The 17,668-nt window shown below is 44.1% G+C and overlaps 1 non-coding gene across 1 annotated transcript; it reads right to left on the bottom strand.

The window, feature by feature from the left end:
• Positions 1-11,807: 11,807 nt before the first annotated feature.
• On the bottom strand, positions 11,808-11,894 carry LOC123636260. The gene has a single exon (XR_006734452.1). It is a non-coding gene; the product is annotated as a small nucleolar RNA SNORD35 (small nucleolar RNA).
• Positions 11,895-17,668: the final 5,774 nt, after the last annotated feature.

Genomic DNA, 17,668 nt, shown 5'->3' with positions numbered 1-17,668 from the left:
TCAGTTCACTCTCATGGCATGGCAGCGTGCTCCAGCTTCTGCCAATGAGTTAATTTATTGTCTTGAGTCCTTGACTTCCAGGTTCTGAGCTCTATTTCTGACAAGGCAGAAGGGCAGACCATATCTGTGAGGTTGCAGAACATGAAAAAAGTAGAACACTCTTTCAATATTTGCTTTATTTTTGCCATCCCTTCCCACCATCACCTCAGCTGGTCCAGAAAGCAATGCAAAAATACCTGTTTTTCTAAAGTCTCTAGGAGCTGCCTTCAACTTTTGGGAAAGCCTCCGTCTAGTGAATCTGATGAGTTCACTCTCCAAATGTGTGTAACTGAGCAGGCCAAGTGTGCCAAGGGGCAGCAGGCTTGGCAGGGCACTGAGAGGGAGAGGTGCCCATAGCACAGGTGCTACCACTGCTTCCAGGCAAAACTCCCTCCAACTAGAAATGGCCCTCCCCTAAAACCTTCATTATGGCAATCCCACCTATTCTCAAGGCCCACCACACACCCTTGACCTTGACTGCGTCCGCTAGAAGAGACCCCTGTTATAGTGCTGCTCTGAACTGAGTACCATACAGAAGCACACATCACCCACCACCACGCACCCCACTTGTCTGCATGGGCATCTTGGTTTCCCTCCTGGACTGTCAGCTCCTTGAAGCCTGAAATGAAATCTCATGCAGCCTTGCACCCCGCACTGCACCCAGCCTAGTGGTTTACACACAGGAGGTGCTCAGTAAATTATTTAGCTTTTTCAATAATGGCTTTTTGAAATTTCTGTAGCTTTCCTAGGTCTAACGGTTATAAAAGTGTATGTGGGGAGATCTCAAAATACTTGGACATTAAATAAAACACTTTTAAATAATTCTTTGGTGAGAGAGGAAGTCTCAAGGGAAATTAGAACATATTTTGAACTGAATGGAAATAAAAATACATATAAATTTATGGGGTGTACCTAAAGCAGCACTTAGAGGGAAATTTATAGAAATAAATTCTTATATCAGAAAAGAAGGAAAGGTATCAAATCAATCGTTTAAGCTTCCATCTTACAAAACTAGATTAAGAAGAGCAAAATCAATCCAATGCAAGCAGAAGGAAGGAAATAACAAAATTGTAAGTGCAAATATCAATGAAATTAAAAATAGAAAAACAAGAAAATCAGTGAAACCAAGAAATGGTTCTTTGAAAGATCAATAAAATTAATAAACATCTAGTCAAAAAAAGAGAGAGGATACAAATTGCTAACATCAGGAATGAAAGGGGATATCACCACAGTCCCTGTAGACACCAATAAAATAACTAAGGGAGTACTGCAAATAATTTCACATGCACAGATCTGACAACTTAGATGAAATGCATCAGTTTCTTGAAAATTCCCACTACCAAAATTCAGCTATGATGAAATAGATAACCTGAATAATCCTATAATGATTAAAGACATCGAATTCATAGTTTAAAAACCCATTGGAAAAGAAATCCCCAGGTTCAGGTGGTCTCACCAATGAATTCTACCAAACATTTCAAGAAGAAATAATAACAATCCTCCCAGAAAATCAAAAAGAAAGGAATACTTCTGAGCTTATTTTAAGAAACCAGCATGATCCTGATACCCAAACCAGAAAAAGACAGTACAAGCAAAGAAAACTTCAGAACAATATCCCTCGAGGGAAATGGGATATTACTATTCAACAGGTATAAAGTTTTAGTTATGCAAGATGAGTAAGTTCCAGAGATCTGGTATTCAGCATCATGTCTATAGTCAACAATACTGTATTATACACTTAAAAATTTGTTAAGAGGGCAGATCTCATGTTAAATTGTTCTTAGCCCCCCCCACACAAAGCAAATTGAATCTAGCAAGGTATTAAAATAATAATACACCATGACTAAAGTTTTTCAATGAGTAAAAGGGACAACAAAACTCTTTTATATTCTTACTAGGGTGATGGTTACACAAATCTATACATGTATTATAATTCATAGAACTGTACACACATAAAGCAGAATTTTACTGAATGTTAATATTTAAAGTTGAAAAAAATATTGTATGCTTTGTGTGTCTGTGTATTACTTCTGTGATGATAGTAACTAGCATGGTTGGTACTATACTCATTGCAGCCTTAACCTCCTGGGCTCAAGCAATCCTCCCACCTCGCCTCCCAAGCAGCTGGGATTACAGGCGCACACCAACACAAGCAGCTAATTTTTTTTTTCTTTTGTAGAGATGCGGGCTCACTCTTTTGCCCAGGCTGGTCTCAAATTGCTGGTCTCAAATGATCCTCTTGCCTCAGCCTCCCAAAGTGCTGGGATTACAGGTTTGAGTCACTGCGTCCAGCCTATACTATACTTTCAATACAATGCACTTTCCGGTACATTTCACATAATTTATTCAACCACCACCATATGAGGTATGTATTATTGGTCCCATTTTTACAGATGAGGAATCTGAGTCTTGGAGAAGTGGAATGTCTTCATATATACTGATAAACAGAGCCAAGCCTCAGGTCCAGGCCATTAGTCCAAGGCCCCTGTCAACAGAGGTTCCCACCAACTCTCCCCTGGCTCTGTGCTTATTCCCCAGGTGGTGACAGAAATGAACTTCTGTGTCCACTAGAAAGAAAGTGTCCAGAGTAGGGAGGAACTCTGCAGCTCCGGGTGCTGCAAAAACTTTTGCCAAAACTCTGGAGCCCATCCGGAAACTCTGGACAAGCAAGGGGCAAGTTTATTTCCCAGTGGTCACCAACACAGTCCTCCTCCTCTGGCAGTCACATCTTGTTGGAGTGACACTATGCTTCAAGAGCCTTAATTAATTCTGGTGAAACATTCAGAAGCTAAGTCATTTGGGGTCATTACAACCCCCACGGGAACAGGCCTGGCATGGGGATGGCAGGGATGATTGAGTTCTGGAAGGCACAGAAGATGTGAAACCGAGTCTGAGATGGTGTTAGAAGAGGCCAGTGAGCACAAAGGGAGAAATTTGCAGTGTCTTTGCAATCTGTGCTTGATGAGTAGAGGGTATGGGAGAGCCACATTTCACACATTGGCACTAGCAAATCACAGCCAACGGCAAGAGATGACTTCATCTTATGCCATATTTTCTGGGAGCATGAGGCAATGGGGCATGCTTTTTAGGGAAGGCAATTGCTTGAAGCAACAAATTCTATGCTTGGAATTGGTGTAAACCTGGGAGGGCATATTTTGCAGGGAGGGGGAATAAGAAAGAACCTAGTTGCTTCTTAGACTTTGTGAGGTTATCCCGGGAACCCAGAATTCTTTCTCCCTTAAGAATCCAGAAAGGTAGATTTAGAAATTATATATATATTTTTTTTTTTGAGGCAGAGTCTCACTCTGGTGCCCAGGCTAGAGTGCCATGCCATGGCGTCAGCCTAGCTCACAGCAACCTCAAACTCCTGAGCTCAAGCGATCCTCCTGCCACAGCCTCCCGAGTAGCTGAGACTACAGGCATGCACCACCAAGCCCGGCTAATTTTTTCTATATATATTTTTAGCTGTCCAGATAATTTCTTTCTATTTTTAGTAGAGATGAGGTCTTGCTCTTGCTCAGGCTGGTCTCGAACTCCTGAGCTCAAACGATCCACCCGCCTTGGCCTCCCAGAGTGCTAGGATTACAGGCGTGAGCCACCGTGCCCAGCCAGAAATAATATTTTTAAATATCCCTATATCTAAAGGGTTTTTGCTTTGGGGGGCAGATAGCCCACTTTAGTGTCCTCCAAACAAAGCTAATACAAGGATGTAGGAAAATCCTGAATCAATTTCATGATTATAAGGTGCTTAATTTCTCACAAGCTATCTCATTTGGTTTTCCAAATGTGTGACGCAGGTTTTATGATCCATCTTACAGATAAGGACATTAAGGCTCAGAGAGATTCAGGAACTTGCTGAAAACCTCTCAACAATTGTGTGGTGGAGCAGGAACTAAGTCCCAGATCTGTGCCCTTCCTCTATGCTACGTTGCCTCTCCTATTTTGAGTGAGGTTCTCACACTGAAAGACACCTCTAGGGATTGCAGAGTTGGCAAATGCAAAATGAGAATTGCCTTCTATTTTAACTCTGAATTTAACAAAATTTTTAAAATATATTTATTTTATTTTATTTTATTTTTTTGAGGATGGGGCCTCTTACTCTGTTGCCCAGACTAGAGTGTAGTGGTATGATCATAGCTCATTGCAGCCTTGAACTCCTGGGCTCAAGCAATCCTCCTGCCTCAGCCTCCCAAGTAGCTGGAACTACAGGCATGCACCGCCATACCTAACTAATTTTTTATATTTTTTGTAGAGGTGGGGTCTTGCTATGTTGCCCCGGCTGGTCTTGAACTCCTGGCCTCAAGCAATCCTACTGCCTCAGCCTCCAAAAGAGCTGGAATTACAAGCATGAGCCGCCATGCTCAGACAAGTAAAGATATTAATAGGTGCTCCACTACTGGCCTGGAGTATTTGTTCAAATGTTTTCCAAACCCTTTCCTTCCCTCCCTCTCTCCCTTTCTTCCACAAACACACACCTAGGGGCTACTGCCCAGATGTGATGATGTTAGACACTGAAATTACAGAGATAAATGAGACTCAGATTCTTCCCTCAGAGGGTTTACAAGGTAGTGCTTGATTGCAAAAAGACACATTACAAGTAGACTGTAATAAAGGCCAGCGAATCCAAGAGCTCCTCCACTGCACTGACCGGGATCTGTCTTTTACCCATTGGTTTGCTGTATTCTGTTTTGCTACCCACCACCAGCAAACTCCCCGTGAGTAGGAACTCATCCCTCTTATTCAGATTGAATTCCCAGGGCCTGGCACAGAACCTGGCATATAGTTGGTGCTCAACAAATATTTGTTGGCTGAATAAATAAATGACAAATTGATCCTTAGTGGGGGCCTCCTGGAAAAAGTAGCATTTGAGCTGGGCCTTGATGAAGAAGTGGTTTTTATAGGCAGGTTTGGGAGCTGTGCATGTTACAGACAGAACACGAAGAGTGAGGAGACGGATGAGAAAAGCTGGCTGTGTATGAGGGACACTGAGTTTGGCTGAAGTGTAGGGGGTGTGGGGGAGGGAATTTAGGTCGGGGCTACATCATGGAAGCCCCTAATGGCAAGTGTTTGATCAGCTGGCAAAAGAAAACCATTCAAGCTTCTGCAGTAAGGGGAGAGGTTGGCCAGTGCTGTGGATGCGTGCAATGGAGCTGCAGTGTCATGTCAAGTGTGTCAGAGCGGGGAGTGAAAGGAGGGCAGGCTGCAGGACGTGTTGGGCATGCTAACAAGGGCCCTAGTGAGAGGGGGCAAGGCTCTGAACTGGGTGGAGGCTGCAGGACTAGGAAGAACAAGGGTACACCACAGCCAGAATGTTAAGTCTCGGAACTGCCTGAATGTGGAGGCTGTAACCCAGACAGACATCAAAGAAGAAATTGACGTTCCCCACTCAGGTGCCTGGAAGAGAGAAGGGAAGTCCAAGGAGTTAGGCAGAGAAGAGGAGAAGAAGGGAGGGATGCTGTGTTTGGTTGGTGCACCTTAAATGCCCAGTGGGGTGCCTAGTGAAGACATCCAGCCAGCTGTCAGAATGTCAGAGAGATAGGTGTGGCCCGACAAGCCCTTCCAATCACTGAGACAAAAATAGTCAATGCAACCGAGCTGGGCAGCCTTTTAAGGCAGCCTATAGGGCTATAGACTACAGAGCACTGGCTGCAGAAGGGACCTTGGAGTTCATCGCTCTACGTCTGTATAGAAGGGAAATCCGAGGCCTAAAGAGGTTGAGTGACTTGCCGAAGTTCACAAAGCTGATTTGCCCTCTCTAATTCTTATAGGAGGTCAATTAACTTAGGTGATTGAAATATTAAAATAGAAAAACCCCTAACTTGCATCTCTCTAAGTGCAAAGTTGATTAGGGTGCTGTATTAATGAATAAAGATAATCCTCTCTGTTAGTAAACTTAGCTGCCACCCAGATGAGAGCAGGGGCCTAAGGAGTCAGGTGCAGGATGGATGGTGGCTGGGGTTTTATTTGGTTTTTGGTTTTGGTATGTTATTTTCTCCTACGGTCTCCTGTATATAGCACTCCACAAGGGCCACAGCTGTTGCAGAGCAACTTGTTTTCAATCCTCAATTCATAACCTCTCACTGAGAAAATGTTTCCAAACTCCTGGGAGATGGAGGGCAAAAGAAAACAAATTCCTTTTCTTTTACTGGACACCAAATTCCTTTCTTTCTCACCTGAAGGACACTGGTCCAATGACAAACTCCAGGACTTTTAAGAAAAGCAAACAAAACCCCAATCACATCACAAAGGTCATCTGGCCTGTGGAAAGAGTGAATGATTAACTTTTGAGAAAGTGATTTTTGAGGATTTTTACAGGGTTCAAAGGTACAACTAGAAAATTTTAGCCCAGGGCAATTCTAAGACTGTCTTTCTGTCCCATGCATCACCCCATGAGCTCCATCCATTGCCCCTTCCTTGACCCATGAGGACCTTGACCCATGTTGATGTGGGGAGTGTCCGCTCTGTCAAGGGCAGGGAACAGCACCCACAGAGAGTGTCCCGGGGGTCCCTCCCTGCCCAGCCCCCGCTCTGTTGGTTCCTGCCAGGCTCATTTCGCTGCAGGGCCCAGCAGGACGGATTGACGTTTCCACTTGGAACTCGGGTCCTCGCCTGCTTGGACTCCACGTCACCTTCACTGTGAGGAATTCATTATGACAAATGCACAGAGAACACGGCCCTGCCCACATCCAGCCAGTGACCTTGAGCAGTTCTTCCTTCTCCGTGAGCCTCCAAATGCTCATGGGCAAAATGGGTTTAGGATGCCTGCCTACCTCAAAGGGTTGTTGAGAGGATTAAATGAGATGAAGCGCCCAAGATCTGTGCCAGGCACATAGGAAGTATCTGCAAATTCTGGCGTCCTTTCCTTTCCTGAAACATTCTCACCCACCCACCTCTTCTCTTCTCGACCCTCCTACCAAGACGGGGCGGGGGAGGGGGATGGGGGGGATAGGCTTCAACTTTCGCCTTTTCTTCCCTCATGGCCGTTATCTAAGGAACAGGAGTCCGAGAGAGCACGGCAGCTTTCTTCCGTCTGCCGCAGCCCCCCGATCCTGCAGGGGGGTGCTGAGCGCTCCGCCGCGGCGCAGACGTGGCCGGATGAGTCAGTCGCTGTGCTGGGATGGCTGTGCCCCCCCACCCCCTGCAGTAAACACCCCCCCACTGAAAAGAGGGACCCCAGGGAGCACTGCCGAGCCTGTGGGTCAGAACCGCCTTTCTGGGCACTGGGTGGGCTGCGGGTCACCCCAAGGATGCAGAGCTCGGGTGGGGGCCGCGGTCAGCGCGTCCTCCGCCCCCACAGAGGGCCGGCGCGGGCGGGGGCGGCCTGGCCGAGCGCCCGCGAGCTGCGCCGGGACGCGGCCACCGGGCTGCGGCGCCCGAGGCCCGCAGTGTCCCGGCCTGCTCCCTGCCGCGGGCTCTGCGCTCCGCCCGCGGAATTTCCCAGCCATTTCGGAGCTCGGCGCAGCGAGGAGCCGCGAGCGCCCCCTGCTGCTGCTTCCGCGCCACGGCGCGCGCCGCGGCCACCCCGCCCGCCCCCGTCCCCGGTGTGTCCCCTCGGGCCACAGCCAGTCCGCTTCCCGCCGAGACGCCCTGCCGAGTGGGGTGGGCGCCGGCTCCCCTCTCTCTGGTTCGCCTCATTCCTGCGAGAGCCCGTGTCCTGGTCACAAAGGGCACATGGCACAAATGGCCGTCCCCGGACCTCTCTGGGGCAGAGAACATCTTGGAGGGGGGCAGGAGAGGAGAGGGCAGGGCAGACAGGAGGAGGAGCGGCCCCAGATGGAGGGGCTGTGCTGAGCAGGAGGGGACAGGCGCTCAGGCTCGGCGGCTCCCTTTGTGCCCCAAGTCGGCCAAGTGACCCACACCGGTACTTTCCCCTCTCCGGGGCTGCCTTCCTTGCTCGCCTTATCTGTCAGGCCTGAAACCACATGTTGGGGTACTCCTTAGTGAGCACCCCAATGTGTTGGGTGCTCAACCCGATATCCTAATATCCCTCTGTGCCCTGAAGAGGGAGGTCACATTTTATGTTATAAGCAAGAGTGCTTCATTAGGTTGTGAAAGTGTTCTTTTCATTTACGGTGGCTTTCTCGCATGGAGAGCTTGCTCACTTGGTCCTTTGTATTTGGGCATTCATGGGCTGGGTCCTGACAGAAGATTCAGAGGCTACAAAGTCTGAGAACATAAGATATAAACTCACAAAAGAAAGTCACACAGCCAAAAATAAAGCTGATTGAATGAGAGGAAATGAATGGTCTAGTTCAGAGACAAAGAGAACGGGACAGAGACCTTCTGCCAAGACCACTACTGTTTGTCCCCACGCTTGGCAGGAAGGGAGGGTGAAGGCCTGAACTCCTTTGTGATGTGCTTTGTTTAAATGCAAAGTGTGTGTGTGTGTGTGTGTGTGTGTATCTCACAGTCCACAAATTGCATGTTGGGGCCCCGTTAAGCCAGCTGGATCCAGGAAACGCCTGCTACAGCAACTGCGCATCGGTACCTGCAGTGGTCCGGGCTGCCCAGAGCTGAGAAGCAGGGCCCGCCCCTCTGCAGCATGAGTGTGCATTCTTAGGCTCTGCTGCATCGAGCTTGTGCTCTGCACACTGAGAAGAGCCAGGTCTCTTCCCGGAAAACAGGCTTCTGGAGCCAGAGGTAATTTTTCTTTCTCTACAACTAAAGATGTGTGATTCTTCAACCCCTCAAAATGTTACTTTGTAGAGTAAAGCACCTGGCCTGAGAATTACAAAACCTGGGTTCAAGTCCAGGCCTTGCCACAAAGCAGATACATGCCATGGAGCAAAATCATTCATTCATTCATTCATCCAATTATCCACTTAACAAATATTCGTTGAGCACCTCACTATGCACTGGGCATTGTTTCCGGTGTAGGAGATACAACAGTGAACAAAACAAACTCTCTACCTGCATGGAGTTTATATTCTATTAGGGGAACAGGCAAGCCATGATGGGGAAGGTAGAGTAGGGTAAGGGGCAGAGTGACAGGGGACTAGCTGGATTAGGGAGGAGCCAGCTGGTCAGTGGGGAGTAGGACATGTCAGCATATGGGGCAAGGGATTTCTGAGCAGAGGGGCAAACAGTTACAAAGCCCTGGGCAGGAATGAGCGTGGGTGTTTGAAACAAAGCAAGGAAGCCAGGCGGTGTGGCTGGAATGGAGTGAAGGGGAGTGGCAGTGGGTGAGGGAAGAGAGAACGGCGGAGTCAGATCACATAGCCCCTGTGGGCCATGGCAGGGAGTTTCGAATTTTTTCTGAGAGTGATGAAATGCTATTAGAAGGAGGAGAGCAGGGGAAAATAAGCATGATTTGGTTTGCATGTTGCAGACCACTCTGGCCCTTGTATGTGAGGGCCTGGGGTGGGCGGGGTGGGTGGCAAGAGTGGGAAGTCTGGAAGGGAAAGGGTGACAGGCTGGCCTGGGCTGGGCTGGCTCGCAAGGTGGGAGGAGCCGTACTTGGGCCACCTTGGGAAAGGAGAGCCCTGGGGAGGTGCCGGTGGGTTGAATGTGCTGGGTGAAGGGCAGAAAGGCTCAAACTTAACTCCTGGGCCCCTGGCCAGGGCGGCTTGGAGAGGGGAAAGCAGGAGTTCAGTTCCAGACGCCACTGATTTGACAAGCATTTCCTCTCCCCTCTTGTGACCTCGGCCTCCTCTATGGAATGAAGAGCTGGCCCACTTGATCACCAGATCTTTTCTGTGGCAATCAGGGCTGACTTTCCTAATTCATCCATGTTCTTTTAAATCTACCAATATGTTCTGAATTCAGAGAAAAGAAATGAGAGGACTCTTTTAATTCTCTTTGAGGGTGCGGAGAAAAGACAAAGTGAGTCCCTGTGTCCCACGAGGGGTCCCACAGCTGCTGTTGTCCTGGCAGCCATGCGAGAGCCCGTGGGTGGGGGAGCCGGTCAGAGCAGAGGGGACAGGTGGGGAAGAGCCACCAAACATATGTGACCAGCCACAGGCTGAGCTAGACTTCCCTTCCTACATTTCCTAGGTTTGCATTTTAGAAGTTTCAGGGCTTCTGAAAGGAAAAGAATTTCAGACTTTCAATTGCAAACTACCTTAGAGTTTGTGGTTTGGTGGAAAGAGAACTGGCCTAGAGCCTCCACTGACTGTAAAACCTAAGGCAGCTGTTCCATCTCTACAGACCTCATTTTTACCATTCTAAATTAAAAAAAAAAAAAAATTAGAGACCTTTACTGTCTCTTCAAGCTTGAAAATTCTATGATCTTATTGCCTTAAAGAAAGAAATAATATGCACATGTGAAGGTCCAAGAAATTGGAGATCTAAAATGATAGTTTTTGAAGGAGTTTTGCAAACATTTTCATTCGACACGTTTGCTGTGTACTTACTATGTGCCAGGCTCTAAAGATACATCCCTCAAAATACAAATGAAGTCCTTTTTCATGGGGCTTTCACTGTGGTGGGAGACAGATGATAGCTAGACGGCTATATGGTCCAGGTGGTGCTAAGTGCTGTGGAGAGGAAGAATACAGAGAAGGGGGGTAGAGCCTGTCACGATTGGGGTGGGGAGGGGTCAGGGGCCAGCGATACTATAGAGACATACAGACATCAGGGAGGGTCTCGAGAGGGAGTGGCAGCAAATACAACAACCCTTAGGGGGAGTCATGCTTGGAGTGGTGTCAGAAGAGCGAGGAAGGCAGCAAGACTGGAGACAAGCAAGAGAAAGGACGAGAAGTGGGTTTGGAGAGGCCAGGGCCCCCGGTCATCCAGGGCCTTGGGATTTTAGTATGAATGAGAAGGGCAGTGACTGGAGGATGTGAGCAGATGAGTAACATGATCTGAAAAACTGAAAGAGCACCCAAATTCTGAGAGGTACATAGAGGCAAAGGAATCCCTGTGACATCAGACACCATGTGAAGATGCTTTAAGCTCTAAAGCAATTAGGAATATTTGTTCCAGCAAATGCTTAAACCAAAATTTCTGGGCTTTGGTGTGCAGCGTGCTGGAAATGTCATTTGTTCCGCCACTGAAGGGTTGTTGGCTGTTGGCTGTGTGCACACACTGGGGGTACAATGGGATGAAAGACATCATCTCTACCCACACTATAGACAAGGAAGCCGAGGTCTTGCCAAGTTTAGTAAGTTACTGGCTAGCAAGTGGCAGAGCAGGAATTCCAGCCCAGGGCTGTCTGACTGATTCTAGATGGGGCAGCCAATACTTGTAATCCTGCCGGATATCCAGGTGAAGAAAAGCATTTTGAGAAATGAAGGGACTCGCCCAAGATCACCAAGCTCTAAGTGGCAGAGCCGGTCTCAAAGGGATGCCTGTGGACTGTCCACGGTGTCATGGGTGGAACCCCCGGACAGCAGCTCTGCGGTGGGATGAGCAGCACGATGTTTAGTAGGGAGTTCCCCGAAAAGCCACACCTACGAAGGCAGGGGAGGAAGCAGGGCTGGGCCGAGGCAGCAGCTGTGCTGCAGCTGGCTTGGGTGAAGGGCCAGGCCTTACACACCCACAGGGATCAATCCTTGGGTCTGGGCTGCCTCTGGAAAGGAAGTAACCTCGGGTGAGGCAGTTTCCTTCTACCAAAGCCATCCGCCAAGAGGGTCGACAGCTGCGGGCCACACGGGGAAATAAGTCCTCATTCCTTCACTCCATCCAGAGGGGTCTGAACGGCACGTCGCAGTGCACACGGGCTCTCTCCACCTCCTCACACAGACTCTTAGTGATGTCCCTGGGCCTTGCTCAGGTTACAGAGATACCATAAAATCACAGTTCATATTTGATTTTCTTTTCCTTTTTTCCCTCCTGCATCAGCTCAATCATTGGCATTGTCAGCACTGCCTGCAGCACATTCGCAGACCTTCATGAGAGCAAAGACATTATCTGCTATATTTGACTTTTAAAAAATTATTTTTAGGCTCTATTCGCCACCCTATTTTTCATTTTAAAATGTTTTTTAGTTTTCCTTTCATTTTATTTGCCCTTCCCCCTGCCCCCATTTAACCAATCTGTTTCTTTCCTTTCTGTCCTCACTCTGTGCTGATGTGGGGCCGTGGAGAAGGTGGTCTTCTTTTCTAATAAAAGTCCTCCCTTTGTACAACTGGGGGGAAATTAGAAATGCAGCCTTTATGTATAAATCTACTAATGGCCCATAGAGCGTCAGCTTGAGGAGTTTTCTATAAGAATTACGTGATTCTGCCTGAGCAAATTCAGGGTGCTCACCTTTGGGGAAAAGGTTGACCCTTGTGAAGTTGGAACTGCCGGGGAAACATCAGGTGAAGTTGTTCCGCAGAAACTACCTGGCCGGGCGGGAACTATGCCGTTGAGCACCCTTGGATTATGGATGGAATTTGGAACCAAAGGAGTGGGCAAAATTGCTAGGCTGAGTATGTAGAGCCTGAAAAGAAGAGGGCCCAGGACCAAGCCTTTGAGGGAGGAGTGACAACATTTAGGGGTAGCAGAGAAGGAGTCATAAAGGAGACTGTGAAGGAGCTGGAGGAGCAGAAAGTGATGTCACAGGGGCCCAGAGAAGCGTGATGCAGGGAGGTCAACGGCTGGATGTTTCTGAGAAGCTGTGTAGAATGAGAACTGAGAAGTGGCGTTTGGTTTGGCATATAGGTGGGGCAGAGATTATGTGTCAATGAAGTTTCTGGCTGGCTTGGGTCAGGCTATTTACCCCGCAGTAGAGCGGATTAAGCCATACTAAACTGAAAGAGCTCTCAACTGAAAGCTAAAATGCTGGGCTGGACATCTATATTCTAAAGCCTTTATAAATACATCCCTCAGGTAGAAGGAAAGTAAGAAATCCACAAACTCCAAAAATGAAATAATAGTAAGAACCCCGGTAGATGAGTGAAAAGCAAAGCTGGCTTTTGCCCTGAGGGGTTTACTGAACTCTAGAGATCTGGAGCTTTCCATTGGTAGCTGTATCAGTCTATTATCCATAGCCTGCCCAAGGTGGGGAATCTAGTAGGATTCCCTTGCGTAAATTTGGCTCAGCTGCCCATATTCTCAGAATAAGGGTGAATGAAGAATAAGTGCATCATTAAGAAGGCAATTTGCTTACCTTGACTTTGGCACTGGGTAGAGGGAAAAAAAGTCTCCAAGGATTTGTAACTACAAGGTGGCCTCAAATTTTTTCCTGTCTGGATTCATCTACCTGTTGGGCTGAAAAACCACAAACATAAAATTTAATTTAAATGGTCTTGATTTGTTATGCTCTTGGGTAACTGGCAGAATTAAAAGAAAACCCTTTTAGGTACCTCAACTTTAAGGCAGACCTCAAACAAATTCCCATAGATAAAGTTTTAAGGAAAATAAATAGTTCATATTAAAAATTTACAAACGCACAAAGAAATAAGCACTACTATTGACAATCAATAAAAAAACAAACAAAAAATAGACAGTAGAAACAATCCATCAAAGATTTCAGATATTAGAATTTTCAGACATGGAATATAAAACAATTATGTTTAAACAAATAAAAAAGAAGCTGAAAAGCAAGAGCAGAAATAAGAAACCTTAAAGAGCAAAACAACAGGCAGGTTTGAGAAATAACCAAATAGACTTCCTAAAAATAAGAACTGAAACATGAGAAATTTAACATTCAATGGACATATTGAACGTTAGATTAGGTACAGCTGAAGAGAGAATTAGTCAACTGGGGGATAGATCTAAAGAAATTATTGAGAATATAGTTCTGAAAGACAAAAAGCAGCAAATTATAAAAAGAGAAGTTAAGAGATATAAGGGTAGAATGATAAGAGGTTACGATACATCTTTGGATTTCCTTCTGTAATGAAATATTAGGAGAATGGGGAAGACACATATTCAGAGTTAAGTGCTGATAATTTCCCAGAATTGCTGGAAATAATTTCTCAGATTCAGGAAACCTAACAAATCTCAAGAAAAAGAGAAAAAGAGACAGAGACAGCAAGAAAAAGGACATTAAAAGCAGCTAGAAAGAAAAGGCAGATACTCTGCAAAGAAACAACAAATAGCCTAATGACTGACTTGTAAATAGCAACAAAGGAAGCCAAAAGACAGTGAAAAAAAAAATCTTCAGTGTACTGAGAAAAATTGTGTGAACCTAAAGTTAAAACTATCTTTCAAGAATTAAGGTTAATAAGGACAGTTTCAGAGAAATAAAAGCCCTTTACTCTGGCATACTGTCACTGTAGGAAATGCTAGAACACATACTCCAGGAGGAAGGAAAATGCTTCTTAATAGAAGGTCTGAGATGCAGGAAAGAGTAGAGAGTGAAGATAGTGGCAAATAAGTGAATAAGATAAAAAATAAAATTGTATAAGTTAATAGTGGTAAAACATCTATCTTATTTATGTGTGTGTGTAGTGGGATGGCAAACAGGCTGGAACCCAAATCCCGGAGGACAACAGCAGGTAATGTGGGCAGAGAGTAAAAGGAGCCAAAGCCATCCAGGGTCCTTATTAGAAAGGAGAATAAAGGTATTGATTAACTTTTGACTTTACTCTATAGAATTTAGTTTCTATATATGTAGATACCCTTGGTAATAATTAAAGAAACAAAGATAGGGTATGGACTTGCCAAACCAGTGAGAGGAAAAAGGAATGGGGGGAAAAATAAAAACTTCTTAATTTAAAAAATGTCAGGAAGATAGGGTGGGAGGCATAGGAAGATTTCTAAAATAGGTCAAATAGAAAGTCAATAATAAGAGAGTAGCAATGAATCCAAAAATATTACTGATCAGAATAAATATAAATAGACTAAAGATAGGGTCAAAAGACCTCAACTGTCAGATAGGATTTTGTTTTTTTAATTAGCCATTTACAAAAAACATAGTTATCAATAACATAAAGACACGGATTGAAAGTTGAAATATGGAAAAAGATATCTTAGGCAACTACTAACTAAAATAAAGTGATGTTACTATTTAAATATCAGGCAAAATCAGTATTTAGAGAAAATGTTTACAAGAGTTTAAAAAAGGTCACTTTATAATGATAAAAGCTTTAATTAACTGAGAAGATATAAAAATTCTAAACCTATATGCCCCTAATAATATAATCTCAAAGTACATTAATGACAAATCTGATGAAACTGTAAGGTGAAATTGAAAAATACATGATAATAATGGTAGATTTTAAAACAACTCTTTTAGTCAATGTTGGAAAATGCAGCATAAAAATCTGTAAAATAAAAAAAATTTGAGCAGTATATGATCTAACTGACATTTATTAAACATTTCATCTAAACTTGCATGCCTTCTTCATAGAACAGTGAAGCATTTGCTAGGCTAAAAAGCTGGACTCAATGAATGTCAAGAGATTGAGGTCTTTCAGATCATTTTCTAGGATTATAATTGCAAGTCAGTGAGAAATCAGTAATAAAAATATAACTAGAGAACTCAACATGTTTGTAAACAATAAGTTTTAAAAATAATTGTAGAAATTAGATAATAAATATAATGGAACTGAAAGAAGATGAAAATACAATATACCAAAAACTATGGGATTTCACTAAGATAGAATTAACAGGAAATTTATATACTTAGAAAAGACGAAAGGCTGAGAATTTCTAAGCTAAGCACCTAATTGAAGAGTTTATTAAAAAGAACATCAGAATAAACCTACAGAAAGTAGAGAGAAAAAACAAAAGATATGAGTAGAAATTAATGAAATGAAAAATATAGTATATACAGGATCAACAAAACCAGCAATTATTCTTTCATAAATCTCTAACAGATTTATCAAAAAAGATGAGTACAGATCATCACAATTTAGATAATAAAATATTATGATGCTAGCAAATGCTAGTAAATTTGGAAACTTAGAGACAAAATGAAGAAATTCCTAGTAAAATACAAATTAACAACACCTACTAAAGAATAAATAGAAAACCTGAATATCTTTATCCCTAAAAGAAAATGTATTAATAGTTTAAAACCATCTGACAGGAGAAATACAAGGCCTAGCCAGTTTTTTAGGTGAGTTATATAAAAACTTTCAAGCAAAGAGATTTTTCCAATATTACTGAAATAGAATAGGAGTTAAGGAGCACTTCCTAACTCAGGTGAAAAACACAACTATAAAATTCCAGAGAACAATATAGGAACACATCCCTATGACCTTAAAAAAGGGAAGGATTTCTTAAACAAGATGCAAAATGTGTTCCATTCTAATGGAGAAAGTCACTGAAAATTTTTTTACATTAAAATAGAGAACTTATATTGATATAATCACTTTGGAAACTATTTTGACATTCCATAGTAAATTTAAACATGCATATGTTCTGTGAATCTGATATTCTTATGTATATACCCAGAATAGACTTGTGTGCATCAGAAGACATGTATAAGAATGTGCATAAAAACATAGTTCAAATCACTAAAAGTAGAAACAACCCAAATGCCCAATTACAGTAACATATAAAGTGTGGCAGAGTCCTACAGTGGTACAGTCTGCAGCAATGAAAAGGAACAAACCACTGTCACATTCATATACGTGGGAGTCTCAAAAACATACTGTGGACATTAGAAGCAATCACAGAAGACTTCATACAGTAGGATTCCATTTATGTAAAGCTCAGAAACAGGCAAAACTGAAAACACAGTTTAGGGTGAATGCAGGTCATATTTTGTTCATTCTAAGACATACTTTTTTTTTGACATTTTAATCTCTCCAAAATTGGGATGCATCTTATAGCCAGTGGTGTCTTACAATTATATTAGCAGTACTCTATCTTAGATGTGAAATAATGATACATCTCACAATTTGGGGAGCTTAAGTTCAATGAAATATGGTAGGCAGTAAAACTATAAAGAAAAGCAGCAGAATGATTATCACAAAATTTGGGATTCCTGTGATTATGTCTGAGAGGGAGGAGGGTGCCGGAGGGAGGAGGGACCTATCAGAATTCTAAAGTACCGGCAATGTGCAATTTTTTTCACCTAGGTATGGTATCTTGGTTTTAGTTTTATTATTATTCTTTAAATAGGTTAGATTCTCGCATGTATGAATATCTTTCACAACTTAAAAAAGTGTGAACAAGACGAGTAAGTGGAGACACACGAATAATAGCTCGGGAAGCTGGATAGTAGAGTGGAGAAGAGTCAGGCGGCAGTTGCAGGAGAACCTGGACGATACCATGGGAAATAACTGTGAAAGCCTGGCCGGGTGCAGTGGCTCATGCCTGTAATCCTAGCACTCTGGGAGGCCGAGGCGGGTGGATCGCTCGAGGTCAGGAGTTCGAGACCAGCCTGAGCAAGAGCGAGACCTCATCTCTACTAAAAATAGATAGAAATCAGCTGGACAACTAAAAATATATAGAGTAAAAAAAAATTAAAAAAAAATTAACTGTGAAAGCCTGAGAAGCTGGGGGGCATCAGAGCATTTGCATATGGCGAAACTGGCCTTTCAGGAGAGATACTGCCTCTATATTAGCAAGAGGGACAAAGGGAAAATGGGTATGTGGAACTTGCATTGGAATTTTCTGCACATTTTCATTATGATAATTTCTACTTCCTCTATAAAGAATTTATATATGGGATGGTACTGTTATCAGGAACGACAGAGGTGGGCAAACGGCCACGAGGGGTAGGCATCTCAAATGACAAATGATTATTCAGCCGCTATCCCACGCCAGATACCAAACTAGGAGCCTTTTACATTCATTATTCCATTTA

Source organism: Lemur catta, chromosome 3 (assembly GCF_020740605.2).
Source record: "Lemur catta isolate mLemCat1 chromosome 3, mLemCat1.pri, whole genome shotgun sequence".
Taxonomy (NCBI): Eukaryota; Metazoa; Chordata; class Mammalia; order Primates; family Lemuridae; genus Lemur; species Lemur catta.
Note: the sequence above shows the minus strand (reverse complement) of the source record. Positions and strands in the feature narration are given on the sequence as shown.